The 18,441-nt window shown below is 36.5% G+C and overlaps 1 long non-coding RNA gene across 1 annotated transcript in view; it reads left to right on the plus strand.

Moving 5' to 3' along the window:
• Window positions 1,967–18,441, plus strand: part of LOC110404388 — a 224,545-nt gene continuing 208,070 nt past the window's right edge. Inside the window, exons 1-2 of the long non-coding RNA XR_002442216.1 lie at window positions 1,967–2,758; window positions 16,235–16,284. This is a non-coding gene — a long non-coding RNA (uncharacterized LOC110404388). The remainder of the gene's footprint in view (window positions 2,759–16,234; window positions 16,285–18,441) is intronic.

Below are 18,441 nucleotides of genomic sequence, written 5' to 3' on the forward strand. Positions count from 1 at the left end.
CAGAAAATAGACTGCAGTTTGTCTTATCCATCCTCTTCCATTGTTGAGGAGAAAATATAGTCATATCATTGCATGTATAAATTCTTTAGTATCGTGCTACTTTTTTTTTTCCCTCAAAATGAAAATGTTTTGATGATGAAATGGTATCTGAATTGCTTAGATCCATTTTCTACTGAAGTCTACTTCATCATTTTCCCTTTAAAATTGATAAATAAACCTTGTAAAAACAAGTAATAGTTCTGATCTTGATATTTTTATAATGTGAACGCACTAGGAAAAAAATGTATCCAAACTAAGCTTCTGAGCATTTTACAAATATCACAAGATACAACAGTAGTAATACTAAACAGTGTTGGCATTGCGGTAATGAGGTGGCAGTAAAAAAAAAAATACATGGCAAAGTTTGTACTAAAGAGGATTCATTATTTTTATAAAATGATTAAGTTTTTTAAAATTACTCTGTTTTCAACAGTTGGCCTAAGCAAAGATATTACTACTCATTAAAAATCCTATTGTGAGAAAGGAATAATAATAACAATGATTACAAAGTATATTTGATATGCTTTTATCTAGGATTGAGTAAAATTATGATAGCAGGAAAGAAATAGAATGAAATCAGCACCCATGGCCTATTGCAGTTATTGCTCAAAAACAGACAATTGCATATGATTTGAGGGTGTGCATTTATGCTAGTTCTGGAATTAATTCACGCATTGGTTGTTTTATGTATACTTTCTGATTCTGTTCAGTGTCACAAAATAAATTGAAAACTCTTAACACCTTTTAAAACTCGATTCGCTTCTGATGCAATAACAGAGATTGGTCCAATAAAGTAGAATGAAAATCCATTTGTGAACCTTTTTGCTGAAGTATATTAAAAAAAATCTCTGGTTATTTGAGCTTACCTTATAAAATGTTTACATGCCATTAAATAGTACTAACATCTCCTGTGTAAATTAAATGGGCTGTGATGTTCCCTGTGTCCTAAAGAGCAGTAGTACTTGTGGCTATAAAAATACCTTCATGCAATAAATCAAATGCTCTGCTCCTAAAACTGGAATTATAAAAATAAAGGGATACGATCCCTTCCTAATTAGCTTGTCTGTACATGCTTTGCAAGAACTATAAACAAAAGTATAGTTTAACTTCAGTATTTTCTATATTTCAGCAGAGTTTAACAGCTAGTACCTGATACAGTTGGGAGAATTTAATTTTCAGAATAATGTAAATAATTTTTTATGTGTGTGTGCTAGTTTGTTACAGATTTTCCCATCTCTATAAAAGATGGCAGGTAGAACTCTTTGACAGTATGAAAGTCTGACACAAGCCTAAATTCAGAGGGAAGGTAGGCAGTGAAGTAAGCTGATCCTTTTCATGCTCACTTAAAATACTTGCTTTCATCCATTTATTGATGTTTAAGCGGAAGGCAGCCTAGTCTGGCATGAAGGCAGGTATAGACCTAGAGCTGAACTAGAAACCTCTTTTTCCTCAGTTTACATGTTTCTGCATGCTCCTTTACTTTCTCTCTTTGTTACATCCCTCTCCACTAAACCTTTTGCAAATAATCTATGTTAACACAAGAATTTGCCAAATCTCCCTGCTTCCATCTAGTTTTTGGCTTCAGGTGCCAGTGGTATCTTTAGATAAGCCTATTCTGCAAGGTGCAAAATGGATGTTGTCGTGGCTCCTCTGAGCCATTCTATCTGCTGGAGCCACTGTCTGTCTACTACAGAGCTGAATGCTACTGAAATTTAGCGAACAGCTGAGAGAATTACTCTAGTGAGGAAAAGGTTCTGTATCATGTATAATTTTTACATTATAATTTAATTTGAAATTAAGTGAATCAATATACAGTAGTTACCATTAATAAATGGCACATATTCTTGCATTATTCTTGCCTGGACAGATCCTTAAAAGAGTATTCATTGACTTTTTCCCCACAGATGTATTGTCTGAGGTGAAACTGTTGCCATGTGTGCTGTGTGTGGGTGTAACAAATAGCGGCTGCAGGCTGAAGTGCTCTTCCATTTCCCTAAAGAAGAGCGCGCAGGACAAGTGTTGAGCTACAAAGCTGTTTTATATTAGAATACAATAAAAATACATGTTTTAAAGATACAAAATGTTGAAAATGATTCTCCCCTCTGCTCAGTAAGGCTTTGCAGGAACATGGTGTGGGACCAGGCCTCTCTCTGCTCTGGCAGGTGTGAGGGTTTCTCCCCATGGAGGTTTCTACTTTAAGGGGCTCTGAGGCTGCTAGTGTGGGGATGGTGTGGGGAGAGGCTCATCCCTCCTCATGGAAAAGCTGAAGGAAATGCTGTGCTGAGGCCTGCAGCTTTTGGAGGACAGCGTGGTCCCTGTGTTCCCTGGCTGCCGCCAGGAGCAGCTTGGCGCCTCCAGCGGGGGCAGCCTGAGGGAGCGTGTGGGAGAACCTTCCGGAACGGGAAGGTTCCTCCAGCAGAGCTGCGCCCACCTGCTGTTATTCCTTCACGCTGTGGCAAGAGAGAGCAGCCAAAGCTGCCTGCAGTGCTTACGCTGCCATCCTGCTGTATTTTGTCCCTGTCAAACCTGGTGAGGTGCACGGACATGGCCTGAGGGTCCCTGTGGTACTGCCCGGTGAGGGCCGCGCTGTGCCTCCCTGTCAGGACCTGGCGCTGTAAGGAGCCACTGGCCCTGCACTGCTCCAGCTGCTGTGTGTGGGGATTTCTGTGGGCCTTCAGAGGAAGGATTCTACAGGGGAAGCAATGAACAGTAGATATTGGTAAGCGTGCAGTGAAAAGAGTTGTCTTGTTACTGTTTGCAATGCACCGTTTTGCTTTTTGTGTGGTAGGTAAGTGTGGTGTGTGCTGCTCTTCAGGAGGCCCCACCAGGAGCGGCTGTGTCTGGCAGCAGCTCAAGTCTGACTGGATTAATTGTATCGTGAAACTTTAACGCATTATTTAATTGCCCCTTTGTAAGGGAGCAGCAGAACTGGTGTGGTTATGTTGCAAGCAGTTCTCTCAGCATGGCAGAACCTTGAATTCAGAGATGTTTTCACACTAACCTGAGAGGAACATTGATCTCTTCAAAGATAACTAAGTTAATACGGCTCCAGTCATTAGCAGGAAAAGGAGAGATGAGGTCTTGACTGCTGAGGTAACTTCAGGTCTGCTTTCTCATTGTGTCTGTTCTGCTTGGCCTGATGCATGTGCCTGTGATAAGTACAGTTGGTGGAAGGCATTAATTACTGAATTTTACATGTGAAATCTTCATCTTGCACCTTTGTTGTGGAAAACAGAGGAATTAGCAAATAGAGTAAGCACAGGAATCATTTAGCAGGCCTTTGAGCACGGAAGAGGCGGAGCTGAGTCCCTGGGGTAGCGCACCCTGCTGCTGTGCTCCCGGGGACAGCCACAGTCTCTGTACGTCTGGAAACGCATGCTTAATAATTTTAATGACTTGCTACATGATGCTTCAAATGTGATTCTTAGTTAATTTATGTGGTCCAATGCAGAGTAGTAGCTGCGGTCTTTCCTTCAGTTTTCCATTGGAGCGAGGCTGAGTAGTTGGGTTGAATCATAAATGAAACGTTCTCAGCCAGTTCACTTCTAGTTCACTGTAGGAAACCTGAGATGCCATCAAAATTATATTTCTTATTGGGAAGCCACAGAGTATTTTTGGTCAGATTTAATTTTAATGTTTCTGAAAAATTTGACCGATGCACTGTAGAAAATTATAATATTGTATCATTGGATGGATTGTGGGAATGTGTATTGATGCATGGATCTTAATTATTTTAATTCCATAACATTATCAGCAACAGACATATGATTATAGTAATGCAATTCTTTTTAACACAGTCTGTATAAATACATTGATTTTATAGCTCCCCAAACTGATTACATTAATATCTGTGCATAATTAGTTTACACATTACTAAATTACTGACAGATTAAAAGTGAAATAGTGCAGTTCATACATGGCCGCATAACTGCCAGAAAGGAAATTAATATGGATTCAAATGGTCCTTGGAGACCTGCGCTGAAATAGCAGAAATCTATAAAGACTGCTTGCATTAGGAAATTTCTATCACCAACATGTTTGTGGTTGATGCTTTGCTAAGTCTGTTAATATGGGTAAAATTTAGCACAGGAAATGATGTTTGAATGATGCTTTTGCTGTTACCAGCTCAAGAATGTGTTTATTAAAAAGTAAATTCCTAACTTAAATGGCAATTACATTGGATGTGAATATGAATTTTTAAATACTTTTCAAAGTGTTCCTAATGAAGTGGCAGTAGCATAAAGTAGCTTCTACTTAAAATCATCATCATTTTCAAATGCATCTTAGATACCACAAAAACTGAGAGCTTGCCCTCACTCCTTCTCCCTTGGGACAAACACATATTAGAGATAATCCTGTATCAAAACTTGATCCGTTTATAGAATCTTATATGCTTCCCTATTTCTGTCTTTAGGAGAATTTCAGTATAAACTGTATAAAAAACTTTACATACAATCCAACAGCTGTTTACAGGTTTTTATCCACTGAATGTGTGTTGATGAAGACTGGGCTATTGGTATGGAAAGGCTTAGTAGGAACAAGCTTACTAGAGGCCATGGTGAGGAAGAATCAGAGTAGGGATTGCAAGAGCAATCCTTCCCCAATATGAAAGATTTACTCTGCTTCTGTAATACGATTTTTAGTGCTGCTATGCACCCACATCCACAGATTTTGCTAAAGTTGAAGTAACAGCTGCTAAGGTATCAACAGATTTTATTGTGGGTTTGTTAATTTCTTTCTCTTGAATATGTGGATGTGCTAAATGGTGATGATGTGTAGGTTTGAGATTTCACATGGAATTGCTTTAACATCATGTTCTGGGAGGAAAAGGGTTTCATGTTTAAGCTAATAACAATTTTAACTTTGTGATCCATAGTCACTTGGACTCATTAGAACCGTACTTATGATTGCAGAGTAAGTACTTCAAATTCACCAGTCTGTACCAGAATTAATCATATGTACATGCCAATTTACTTTCTGGGTTTGGAATTGAGATAGATCTGTGTGAAACATGATGATTTTGTTTGTAAGTATTTTTTTTCTTGTAAACGTTTCCATCAGTTATAACTTATGCAGTGAGATGCCGTATGGGAGGTCTGCCAGAATTCATGTAGACCATATGAAATACATTTGGCAGACCTGTTGTATATTACCACTGGATTGTTGTATGTCTAGCTGGACTGTCACGAAGTGCCTCACTTCTTGCAAGGCAATGGAAGCTACTGTTGGACACATTGGGCTTGTGGAGAAAGCAGTAGCCAAAATTTCTGGGAGGAAGAAAAGACTGAACATAGATTTAAGAAGACCAAAAATCTGGAGCTAGGTATTTAGGATTAGGCAGCGATAAAGAGGCAGAATTAGGATTAACTGTGCTTTAAGTGCATGTGTTGCTGTGGTGTCTTTTTGTTTTTGTTTGATTTTAACCTTTGAAAGAAGAATCTCTTCTGCTTTCTTGGCTAGGAAATTTGTACAAGGTAGATCAGTTACCATTTGCTGTATTAACAAATACATGATTTACTAGGGCTATCAGCATTGCATTTATAATTCTTTATAAAAGTTATCACTGAATATTGCTCCTAATCAAATATATTTGTATGGCATTTCAAGTGGGATGGGTTAAACAATTTTTCAGCTGTTACAGTGTCCTTGTTTTAGGCCAGTTTTGAAACACTTCTAATGCCTAGTATGATCTAGATGGAGTGATAGCATCAAGCAAATCAGGGTCTTTGTTCATGGAGGTCCATTTAACGCACAAGACATTTAATGCGACCAACTGCCTTGCTTAAAACTCCTTTGTGGGTTTTGAATGCTGTTTGGACAATGGGAATAACTGGGTAGTGTAGCAAGACATTATTAAGAATTGATTAACTCTTAGTTCACGATCGTGTCTGGTAAATCACTATAAACGTTATGTTTGGTAAGTTTTTCAAAGTCACTTTGATTTTAGTGATATGGGTCTCCTGGAATTGCTGGTTTTGTAAAGAAAAAAATCTATTTACATATATTACGTGTTTTAGCAGTAGGTGTAGTGAAGTGGGGGACAAGATCAAATTAGTAGATAGTCTTGCTTATTATATTGTCTAAGGATATGTAGGCCTGGAAGTTATAGCTTTTGTATTAATAATACTGTTCTAAGAAGAACCTATGTAAAATAAAATAAATACACTGCTTTGCACTTTTTATTAGGAGCTTTCTGCTGCTAAAGCAGAGTTAGGATTGCTAAGGACCTGATTACAAAGACTGTTTCTGTTTAATGAGGTATGTGAGTGTTGGAAGAATTGTGAAATATTAGACTGCAGTTTCCAGAGATGTTAATTTGACTTTTTTACTGGAGTATTCTCTTCTCTTGTCTGTATCAAACAAGGCTGTAACTAAGGAATTATTTTGCTTTAGAATTTCATTTGCTTCAATGCATCCCGATTTTTCATACAGGTTCTTGCATTTCTCCATGTAAAAGGTCCCTGCATTCAGGTAGTTTGAGCAATGTCCTTTTGCCAGTAGTACTGATTTCTTCAATAGCCGTACAACGCTTGCTGTTTTTTTGTGGTTTTTTTTTCTGTTTTCTCTTTGTATCAACTGCAGGAAACTTAAGATTATGACAGTTGAGTTTTTCACAATAAGAGGGCAAACTGAGTTGGCAAATCAGTATGTCTTACTAAGGTTGCCAAACTTTCCCAGGTGAGATAAAATTGTTAAACATTCTCCTGGATAGCTCAGGCTTCTGATTTACTAAGTTGCATTATCTTGAAAAGTATGCAAATCGTTAGCAATTTGGTCAATAGTGGAACGGTACATAGACCTAAGGAGTATGCAGAGTAGAAATACATATGTGGATTGAACACTGCATGGGGGACGGAGGTGCAGTAGTAAAACACATTGCTAATCTCTTCAGGAGAGAAGCTTTCCTTCTCTGGAGATGAGTTGCTCAGGTGAGATGAGCATGAGATGCATGAGAGATCAACACTATGTTTTCTTATATCTATTGTTCCAATCATACAGCTATGTCAAATTCTCATCATGGATAATTGATTAAATCCAGTTACTTTGAGGACTAAAAGCTTAGTTATGGAGAAATGTGATTTTTTATATCTGAAGATGGATTTTATCTTGTTTACCTGTGCTAAACAGCCCTCTCATCAACTCAGTAAATCAGCGGCACTTTAGACTGGTTAACATAATTGCAAAGAAAAGATTAGTTATAATACATTTGGGTGGAGATACCAGTGGAATTTATTCCTGTTTCATGAGAGTTGCCTTAATAAGGCATATGAGATCTTGATTCCTGTTAAAATGCCAGTAGAAATTGTTCCTAACTTGACACAGTCAATTTAAAATATTTCTTTATTTCTGCCAGCAAGATTGTTTTCCATTACTTTTGTTAGTTTGTTCTTTTGGTTTTCTTTTTTTTTCTTTTTTTGACAAAACAGTTGTGCTTCTTAATTAGAAAATCTCTATTGCTGGCAATTTGGAACGTAGTTATCACTGTGGATCTACTTGAGAGCAAACTTGTTGTCTTCTAATAGTTGTGTCTTCATTGTAAATATCTTCCTTAGCTACCCTGAACTTAAAACTTTTCACTTATATTGCCACCTGCAAGATTCTTGAGTGTGTTTGTAGTTTTAGGTGTGTTCTTTTCATTGTGTGAAATCAAAGAGCTAGAGTGGAGCATTAATATTTTGCTTAGCTTCTTTGGGTGTTAGAAAAGAAGCTAAGAAATGTTACTTGAAATGTGAATGCCTAATGTCTTCAGTAGTGACTTCATCACAGACTCAAAATTAAAAAGTGCAAGGAGTTTTCCAAAATGAAGAAGTGTTCGTATTTTTAGTAGAAGTACAGAAGAGCCTTAATATGAAGGTGTTAAACAGATGCATCATTATTGTCATGAGTTGAGAAGTATTTAAGGTTTTCTTTGTTTTCTGTATTGAAATGGGGAGTATCAGCACAACATTCAGGGCTCTCTGATTGGACACCCACTGAATTACCTGCACATGTGAAGAGTTTGTGAACACTTTAACAAAAGGGTTAACAAGAGTTTTGTGAAATGTTTAGTTAAACATGCTAACTCGGAGTTTATTTTGATAAGGAAAGGACATTGGAGTCATGGTTTGTTGAGTGACTGAGGTGGTTTTTGTTTCTTTTTGAAGTTGATTATTAAATTGAAGAATTAAATAACCTAGCGTTAGGGAACTACTACTTAGAGAATACTTTCCTAACCCGGTAAGGAAATTAGTTATCTTCATTTTTCCTTCTTGTATACCAGAGAGCAAATGTTTTGCTATTTACAGATTTCTTTTTTACTTGAAAAGAAGTACATCAGTGATTTCACAGTTTCTTTGAAAGTCAGTCTTCTAAGACAAGGAGCAGAACAGCTCTTATAAAAATAAAATAAATTTTTTTGTTGAAAGTGCTTTCTGTAAGTTTTTGTTAGTTCTTAGGAATAATGAGAGTGGTTTTCTGACTTCTGAGGAGTAAATGTAGATTTTCCGTGTCTTATCAAAAATAGTTTAACTTTACATGACAATTTCCTCTTTTTTTGTGTACGTACGTGGAAGAGTGTTTCTAATTAGAGAACTATTAAAAATTTATACAGTGGTGTCAAGATAGAATTTTAAAAATTGAGATGTAAATCCATTGTTATTTTAAAACAATTTATGAAAAGGTTGAATATCAGGGAATTACTGACTTTCAGAAAGGAGAAGGGGCAGATTCATTTAGTGTAATGTATGGGGCTCAAGGGTTTGCTGCTGGAAAAGCTTTGACTTTAACGAGAAGGTGTGGTAACTTTCTGAATGAATGGATTAATGGGTTGATTACAAATATTTGTATAAGCATATTCAACAACAAATAAGAAGTAACGTAATAGATATCCGCTGTCCCCCTCATGATCAAGTTTATGGCATTTATTTCAGAATTTCTTCTTTTTTGGTTATGTGAGAGATGGTGAGATGAAAGGGAGGAACAGGAGGTTATTTTTCTTCCCCCAAATTAATATATGTGCGCTTCTGTTTATCCAAATATCGAAATTGAATGATATGACCTGTGTAGGACTGTATTTACAACTCTTTGGCAAACAGAAGCGAGTTTGCAGCCTGCAGAGACATAGCCCTACATTAATAGTTGCTTGTGTCAGCATATCAGATTTCCTGGAATGTGAACCACATTAACATATATATTTTATATCCTGTAAATCTCATTAAACCACCAAAATTAACCCAGGTATTTTTTTTTTATATCAGCTACTACTTAGCAACGTTTGTAGTAGCACTTCCAAATTCATGGCTGGTATCCATGTGTTTCTGCATGGTAAGGAGCAAACATGATGACTTGTTATTCTACTTTTTTTTTTTTCTTGCACCAATGTAGTTAAAAGTTGTTGTGCAGTTCAGACTAGTTCTCCTAATTATGTTGTATATGCATCAGTAAACAACATGGAGTTACAAAACCTAATTTTAAGGGGAACTAATTAAGTTTTGAATCCAAAGCACATAAAAAATATTTCTTGAATGTTTTCAAGAATGAAAATCCTACAAGCTACTCTAGTGCTACTAAATCCCTAGCCCTCTGAAACCAAGAAAATGAATATTCAATATTTTTCCATTTGAGTCTCTTGACATGCTATTGATTCACTTTATTTTCCCAACTATTTTCTGACAGATTTCCCAATGTGGATTACTTATGTGCTTTGATACTCATTTTGTGACTGCCTTTGAATAGCTCATCAAATGTAGAGCTGCTGCAAACTGTTCACTACAGCTAGAAAGTAGTGAACAAGGCCCTTGGAATTCATGCATCTGCCACTGCTGGCATGTTCAATATACTATTATCAGTACCCAAAATATTGAACGTTATCTGAATGGAAAAAATATTGAAGGTGTAGGAATTCAATTCTGCTTCACTGACTCACTGTTTCAACACTGATGAAAGAAGCTGAGCATTCTGACATCTAGTTTTCCATCTTTCTTCCATGTTTTAACTCGACTTGGTATAATTCGGATTATATTTAGTCTATGTAGTCTAGGTAATAACAGTGGTATTGAAATGAAATAAAGGTGCAAAAATAGCATAAATTTGCAAGATCTAATGCTGAATGAACTGCCTGTAGAATTTCTGTGTTTGGGAGATGTCTTTCTCAAATGTAGTTCTTGTTCTCAGCAGCTGGTCTGAGCAACCTATAGAAGTGATGGTGCATTTTTGTTTCACTGTGTAAACATGCATACATGTGAGACAAGAATAATAATACAAGAGGTTTGGAAATACAGTCCTCCTTACCCAAGGATTAAGAGGGAGAAAACATGGTCTAGACAGAATTTGATTCATTGTTCCTTCTCACTATGTCTAGAACCCTTTTTTCTGCTGTGGACTGGCCCTTGTCCCTTGCTGGTGTCCTCATTCTGCTCTGCTTTCTTTTTTATGTGTATGTAAGCTTTTAACTGCTTCACTTTTCACCTTGAAAAGTGCATTCTTAGAAGTTTTGCGGCTAGCCTGTTCATGTTTTGCTACAGAGAGAAGGAGAGAGGGTTTACCTCAGCAAGTATGGTATCCTTGTAGATGTCTGTCTTGACTTTTCTGCTGGTCTTGGAGATCATTAATTTTCTTATAAATGAGACCTCTACTAGTTACATGGTGTTTTCTGCTCTGGTTTCAAATCAGATGGTTTTGCACTGAGAGAATTCAGGCTCCTGTCTGCTGTGCCCAAGCTTTTCACCCTTCAGTGGGGACTGGTCAAATTCAGCAAATCCTTAATAACTGGTAGTGCTGGAGTTAGTTATTTTTTTCCATCTGCGTGAGTTCATTAATGCTTAGCAGTTTCCTGAAGATGAGATTAGCCTGGTATGTTGCACAATAATTTTGCTTATTGGATAAAAAAGTGCAAATAGTTGCGATAAGAATGCGAATTGAGATACTAATTTCTTCTTGTATACTTTTCTATTTATTTTTCAAATTCATATTTTTATAGATGTGTCATTGAAACTAGATGATAGTCCCTTCTTAGCCAATCCATTCTATGATCCTCTGTTTCTATGAAATGGGCTGTATTGCATCATTCCATTTTTCAGTTTCTCAAGTAGATTAAAAAATTAAGAGATTATTTTCTTGGAGAACATCAAAACATTCAGTTAAGAGTGATTTAAGTAGACCAATGTGCTTGTTCCTGTGATACCAGCAAGCAGTTCTGGCAGTTTCTGGCAAGCAGTCCTTTGAGGTCATTACAATTTTTCTAGGCGTCTTGATTAGTTGATATCAACTAATAGCAGTTATTACTCTGAAATGGAAATTACTGAAAACTCAGAGAAATTCTGGCTTACATGGCAGTCTCACACTCTCTATTTTGTTGACATAGAGATGGCTTCTTTGAGCTGTCATGTTGACTGTGGGTGAGAATGTCCGTGTGTCTGTCACTGACAAACCTTTGTATTTGTTCATTCTGTTGTAAATTGGATGGAGAGCTAGAAATCTTAAAGATATTTCAGTTCTGTAAATCCTAGGGAAATGCGATGTTTAGAATAAAAATTCTTTATTCCACTGAGGAGAAAAGTATAATGTAATCTCAGCCTTTGTGGGAAATCAAGAAAGCCACGTGAGCCATCAAACTTACGTCACAACCCTGCAGGATAGGAGGCTTCATTAATTTCACTCCCCCGGAAACTGGTTGGCTTGGCCTGGAGTCACATTTACCTAAAACAAAACTTCTTATTACTGTGGAAGAAGCCCACACAAGCGGCACAAAAACTGACCAGCTAATTTAGAAAACCTCGCTATAAATAATGCTGTCAAATGTGCGTGCTAATATGGAAGGAAAGAAGGAAAATATTTTCTCTCTCCCTGCTGTGCATGTTCACAACTGGTTATTCACAAACAAGCCTCAGCTTTTGAGAGTAAGTAATTTATGATGAATAAATTCCTGATCAATGGTGTCAAAAGGAGTTCATTGCAACAAATCCTGTGCTGGTACTATATGGTTATATCTCATTTTGTTCTCTTCATTATTAAAAATGTTAAGAAAATCTTTTTTTAATAGAATTTTAGGGAAAAAAAAAATGAGTTGAAGGAGATCTAGAGGTCACCTAGAAAAGCAAGATTGTCTAGTCCAGCCTCCTCAGGGCAGGAGTGACTTCCTAGTTTGGTGATGTTGCTCATGGCTTATCCAGTTTATTTAATTCAGAAGACCTCAGAAGTTGGAGATCAGTCTCTTTCGGTATCTACTCTAATTTTTAAATGCTGATTTCTTCTCAAGACATTTTTCTGCAGACCTTTCTCTGCAGGACTGCTTCCTGCTCACTCAGTCGTTAGCCTGTACCCCTCTGTGGAGCTGTTGTAGCCCAGAGTGCCTTTTCACCTGCATTTGAATTACCAGATTTCTCCAGTTTTTCTGGCTTATGGGATCTCTTTGAATATACATAAAATGTTTCCATCCACAACTAATTTGGCATCATATACAAAAAATGAGGGTAACTTACATGTCACCATGCAGTTCATGGATGACATTGTTAGTTTTTGAACCAGTTCACATTGCTCGCTAGTTTCAACCCTAGTCAAACTCTGGTCTTTGAATGGAGGTAGGTTGAAAGTCATATATGAAATAGCTCCTGAAATCTACCCTAGTCCTTAACTTTTGTTACTCATACTTATTTGAAAACTGCAGTCACTGCTGTAAGACATACCATGGTACAGCTGTCTGGGGACTGCACAAGATTTTTTTTTCCTTCGCCCTTTTATCCAATAGCAGCATTGTATGTCATTTCAAAGCTTGTGTTCATAATGATTATGCAAACTTAGTGTACAAAAATTAAGACATCCTCAAAACTTTACAAGCTGAAGGCACAATATGCATGTATTACTTGAGATCATTCTTGCTAATTCTTTAATTGGTTGCTGAAGTTAGTATTTATGACACTGTGTTAGTAGAAAAATTGCATGTTGCTGAAACAACAATGATGTGTTTGTTAATGCTAGACATTTACAGTTGTAGCTGTCCATAAATAAGCAACGATTCAGACTTGTTCAGTGTCAGGATGTGGTGGTCTCAAATATTCAGGAGTCCGTGGGCAATCATATATTCAGCAAGTAATATCCACAAACCACAATTTTGATTTTATTTATGTATTTATTTTACTTCATGTTTGCCAGCTTCATTTTTAATTTTAGTTTCTTGGCACTGTGGGCAGTAGCTATTGGAGAGCGTTAGTCTTTGATAAATGTCATGGATAAACACTTTTACATTAGTTCAAAGCATATGTACCTAATTTCTATGCTATTAAATGATATTTACATCCTAATTAGCCAGACCTAGCTGAAATTTTTTAATCTTTTATAATTTGTGTATCTGTTTCCAGTGAAGCTTTTAAATTGCTGGATTTCTTACTGATTTAGTTTGAACAGTGTTTAATTAAAATACAGTTTGTGACAAGTCTTATCTTGGCTAACACTGAGGGGCTTTTTTTTGTTGTTGTTTTTAAGAGCTCTGTTTATTAGAGTACTTGGCAAAACTGTGGAGAGGAAAAAAAAAAAAAAGCATTTCCTGTCCCAGATAGTTTGTAATATAAATGTACTAACTCAAATCTCTTGGAATTAGTGAAAAAGAATCTCTTCTGTGGTTAGTTACTTATATGAGAGCTTTCATGTATCTTCAGATGCTGTTCTAAAAGTTTAAAAGAAAAGAAAAATGAATTTTATTTTAAAGATTATTGGAATTAAAGTCTCTTATCTCTACAACATTATGAGTTACATGAACTCTGCGGTTATTTATGAGCCTAGAGATTTCATCTGGACTATTGGATTCTAGGCACAAACTGACATTGAATATACCTGCAAGATGGTACACACATAGAAGTGTCAACTTACAAATTTTAAACCAGTTTGTTTTGCGTCGTTTAAAACATCTGTAAGAATATTAGACATTGGCAAGGATGTAGATAGTTTTTACAAGAACACAAGTCTGTTTATAAATGACGTTTGAAGTAGCTTGTTGAGCACCTCTTGGTATCAGTGACTTCCTACATTTTATGGTTTTCTGTTATATCAAAATTGTATCTTTCCAGTGATAAGAAGTGAAATAAAAAGTTATTCTATATGCTAATGTGGTAAAGATGCTGCTTTAAATTGTGCCAAGTAGGTAATGTAGTTCAGCTGGAGATACAGCTATGGATCGCTTGTTCATGTCTCCTTTGTTTGGTGCTGATGGTTGTTTTACCAGCTACTGTTTTCTTAAAACTGGTGCAACAAACTTTGACATGACATCACACTGAGAAGTTTGCATGGTACTACAGGAACAAATAAAATGATACTTATTGAATACTAGTTCTGAGTCACCGAAGTTCAGCAACAATTCTGTTATAATTGGAAGTAGAACTATATTGTGAGATGAGTGTTACCGCATAAAACGTTACAGAACTACATATGGGGTAGAGAGTTTTCTAAACTAACAACAATTTGTATTTTTGAAATTTGGCTGTTGTGACACATGATACTGCTGACAGGGGAATGTGTGATGATGCCTCATAGACCCTTCTCAAGGCTTTTTCTTCTGATCTGCTACCCGATCACCTTGCTCTTTTCCTACTAATGCCAGTGCTAGCCAAAAATTACTGTATTTTCAGTTCTGTGGTATAGATAAACAGGCAATGATGCATTGCCCTTTAGATATGCAAAGCTTTGTAGAAACTAGTTCTAGCTTCAGGATGTGATTGGCAGACAGGTTCAATTCTTAGTTTACTGAATGGAAAACAGAGGACTTTGGATATTTATCTTCTTTTTATTTATTTTCTTCTCAAATGTTGCACTGGCTTAAATGTGAAATGCTAAATGTACTTAAAGCGGTTGGAGGTATTTCAGCTTTGTTGATGCAAGAAGTTATTTGACTGATTTATGGGGAGGAAGAGAGGGTAGAGGAAGAAGAAAGATTCTTTAGATTCTTAATTTTTGCCCCAGAGATGTGAGCCAGCTCTTGTTGAAACGGGTAGGAGTAGGTTTGCTTTACCAGGCGCTGAACTGAGTTTTAACCATGCTTGGATAGCTCAGCAATAGGATTTTCCAAGAGGTCGTCCTGTTATTCTGCAAAGGGAGTTCAGCTAATGCCAGTTACCTGTTTCTTGCTCATGTTGCCCAGTGTGCTCTATAAATCCCACAAGCAGGCCAGCTGTTTATCATCAAGCTGTCACAGAGACCGCTATGGCCAGGACCCCACAGTGGGTACTAAACGTGTGATATTTTTGGTATGTACCAGCTAAGGCCTCTACGCACCTCATGAAACAGGCATCAAGTAAACAAATTAATTTACGGGGAGCAGTCAGAGGTGTGAGCAGAACTTCGGTTTCCCATCTGTCGAATTCCGCTACCACAGTTTGGGAGGTGTCACTGAGGAAGGACTTTCAGAGCCAGTCCTATCGTTTGTACTCTTACAGTGTGAGGGTGGTGCTTACACTGGCTGTTCCGCTAATGCTGCAGGATTTTTGTCTTTCATTTTTGTGTCACGTCTACGGCTACTGCTGATATGTAGTCTGCATAGAAAAAAAGGTTAGCAATTCAGAGGTCTGGATAGTCTCATTTTTGGTGGAAAAAAACATTTTTTGTGTTGATGTAGAAAAGAATTCCAATTAAAGCGAGGTTGGTTGTATTTTCCTTTTAAAGAGCAATGAAAGAATAAAAATGAAAACTGAAACAGTTTCCCAACTTGTTCTCCAGTCAGTTCTCATAAAATACTCCTGAGGCTGTTTTAGCTTTCATAGTCATGTAACGATAGCATTCTAGTAGTCGCTCCTTTTTAATCCGTTTGCACAAATGAAGCCTGAACAAAATGAAAATAAAGTCTTCACCAGTTATGTTTGTGCATTTTTTACATCTTTATTCTTTATACCTGAAAATAAAACAACTGTTTCCAAGCGTAGCATTTATAAAGTAGTGATTAATTTAGGATAGAAGCTGCTATGACATTCTTGCTTAAGAAAAAGAAATTTCTGCATTCAACAGATTCCTAAATGCCTTCTAAATTTCCTTCCAAAAAGAAATCTAGATTAAGGCAAAATTATATTTATGAGACAGTTTAAAAGGAGCTGTTCCCAGGGCTTGGACAAAGGAAATTCAGCTTTCTCCCTTCTTTGAATGAAGCCCTCCTGCTCAAGTTTCATCTCTGTATGATTTTCAGATGTCTTCACACACACACGGTATGATGCTCTTTCTCTCTGTCATTCTCTTTCAGTTCCCGCTGTGAATCTGTGCAGAATCCTACAAATCCTGTGAAAAACTGAGGTGAGTGGAATGTCATCTTTCTGGATTTCAGATAGCTCTAATAATTGGACTCTTCTCCAAAGCCCATTGTTCAAACCAGCAGATGGTGCTATGCAGCATCTTATGAGTCCACATTATCAACTTGAGTATTTTTCGAACCAGAAAACTACTTGAACTTTCGAGTGCAACTCCTGAGTTGAAACAAATGTTTGTGAAATTAAGCAGTGATTTCCTTTAGTCTGGGGGACTGTTTTACTGGGTATGTTTTCAGTCTTTAGATGTTAACGTAGGCCATATATTGTTTTTTTTCTCTCCTGATGGAATCAGGGGTACCCAGCTACACAGAAAGCAACTGTAACTGCTCATATGACTTAGTAAAGGTTTGAATTTTCTTAGAGAGTAACAATAAAACTTTCATATTAAGAGTTAAAATGGTTTAGAAGAGAAAGAAATTCAGGGAGCTGTAAGTAAAACCAACAGCTAAGCCTTTTATTTATGGATTGCAGATGAAGGGAGGTTTTTATTTTTTACTTTTCTTTCAACGATGGCCCTAGCTGTATGAATAGTATAAAACAGCTGAAATGTTCCATTACATACTGCATAACAACTGAGATGCAAAAAAAGTGTGCAGCAAGGTAATACACTCCGGATGTATCTCTTCGTGAAAAATTCCATACCAGAAGAAATTGCCCTGTATTTAGTTTTAAATTGCAATATAGCTGTACATTGCCGTGACGTACAGTTATTTAGCAAAAGGGTTAAGTGAAAATTCTGATGCAAGAATCAAATATTGAGCACTTGAATTGTAAATAAGATTGTTCCAAGGTTTCAATTTGCTGTATTAGTCAGTGACAAGTACAACATTTTTAATGCATGCCATAAGATTAGCCTACCCAAAGAAAACAAGCAGTAGTCTGTGTGCATCTCCAGCAATTGGTTAGGGTTACATGTATGCAGCTTTGTTTCTGATAATGGATTCAAGTTCAACATAAATAAAAACAGTGTACATTAAGGAGGATAAATATCTAATTGCCATAGTCTGCAGCAGGAATTGAATGGCTGTAAACATGCTAACTATAGAAAACAATTCTTCAGAACAAAAAGTAGCTATTAGGAAAGTATATGTACTTCTTTTGTCTATTAAGCCTTTCGTCTTCAAAGATGCAATCTATGATTTCTAATATGCTTTTTTGAAATTGGAGAGTTTGAGCATTTTAAAGATGAGATGGGAGTGTATTATGTGGGCTACATAGAATTTGTTGTGCTGTAGAAAAGTAGACCCTTTGTAGAATCTGAGATCAGTAGAGAGCAGAGCTGTACAGCTGAAAGCTTTGATGTAATTTAAAATAGCTTTAGCATGAGAGTTCAGTTTTAGTTGAGAAATGATAGCGAGTTTTTCTTAGCGTTTTGAAGCGTGAAATAATATAAGTAGTATCAATATGCACGAACAAGGTATAAATAGTATCTTATACATCTTGGTGTTAATTAATTTTTAAAAGTATATTGTTGTTGCTTAGCTAGAAAAAGAATGTGGAGTCTGGGTATTTGCTTTCAAAGCATACAGTACAGGCCCAGGCAGAATTATGTTTCTGTGGAGCATTGTGATTACTGATAGTTATATCTAACAGGATTTAAATCTAGCAGTACAGGGTGAACTGTTTGTAGCTGAACGTGTTGCTTTAGAAAACTACTGGGAAAATGTGATTTTGATTTGAATAACAGATTGCTTTCCCACAAGTTTTTTTTTTTACTTTTTTAGATATCTGGATGATATGCTTATATAGCTTCATTCACCTGTTTACTTATCTAAAAAACTAACAAACAAAAACTTTTTGAAAGTAGTCTTTCACTAATAATTATGTATTTTTTAAAAGTTAGCTTGTCTTGAAATATATGGCTTTCAATAAATGTGCTAAGATATTTCTCTTCCTTCTCAGCATGTCTGCCTTAGATATAGCTCAAAACATGTAATACTTTGCAACTGAATATCTTGTGTATTCAAAAGGATAAATTCGATAACAAGAATGTACTGCTGATAAATTACAGAATGCAGGTATGGATTTGAAAAAGGCAGATGCTGTCAATGCTCATACTTAGCATCTTCATGTCAGCTGGTAGAGAGTTACGGTTTTAGTGCATCTCTAAGGATGTCTGCCATTTAAACTGACATATTAGGAT

The sequence above is a fragment of the Numida meleagris genome, chromosome 10, assembly GCF_002078875.1.
Source record: "Numida meleagris isolate 19003 breed g44 Domestic line chromosome 10, NumMel1.0, whole genome shotgun sequence".
Taxonomy (NCBI): Eukaryota; Metazoa; Chordata; class Aves; order Galliformes; family Numididae; genus Numida; species Numida meleagris.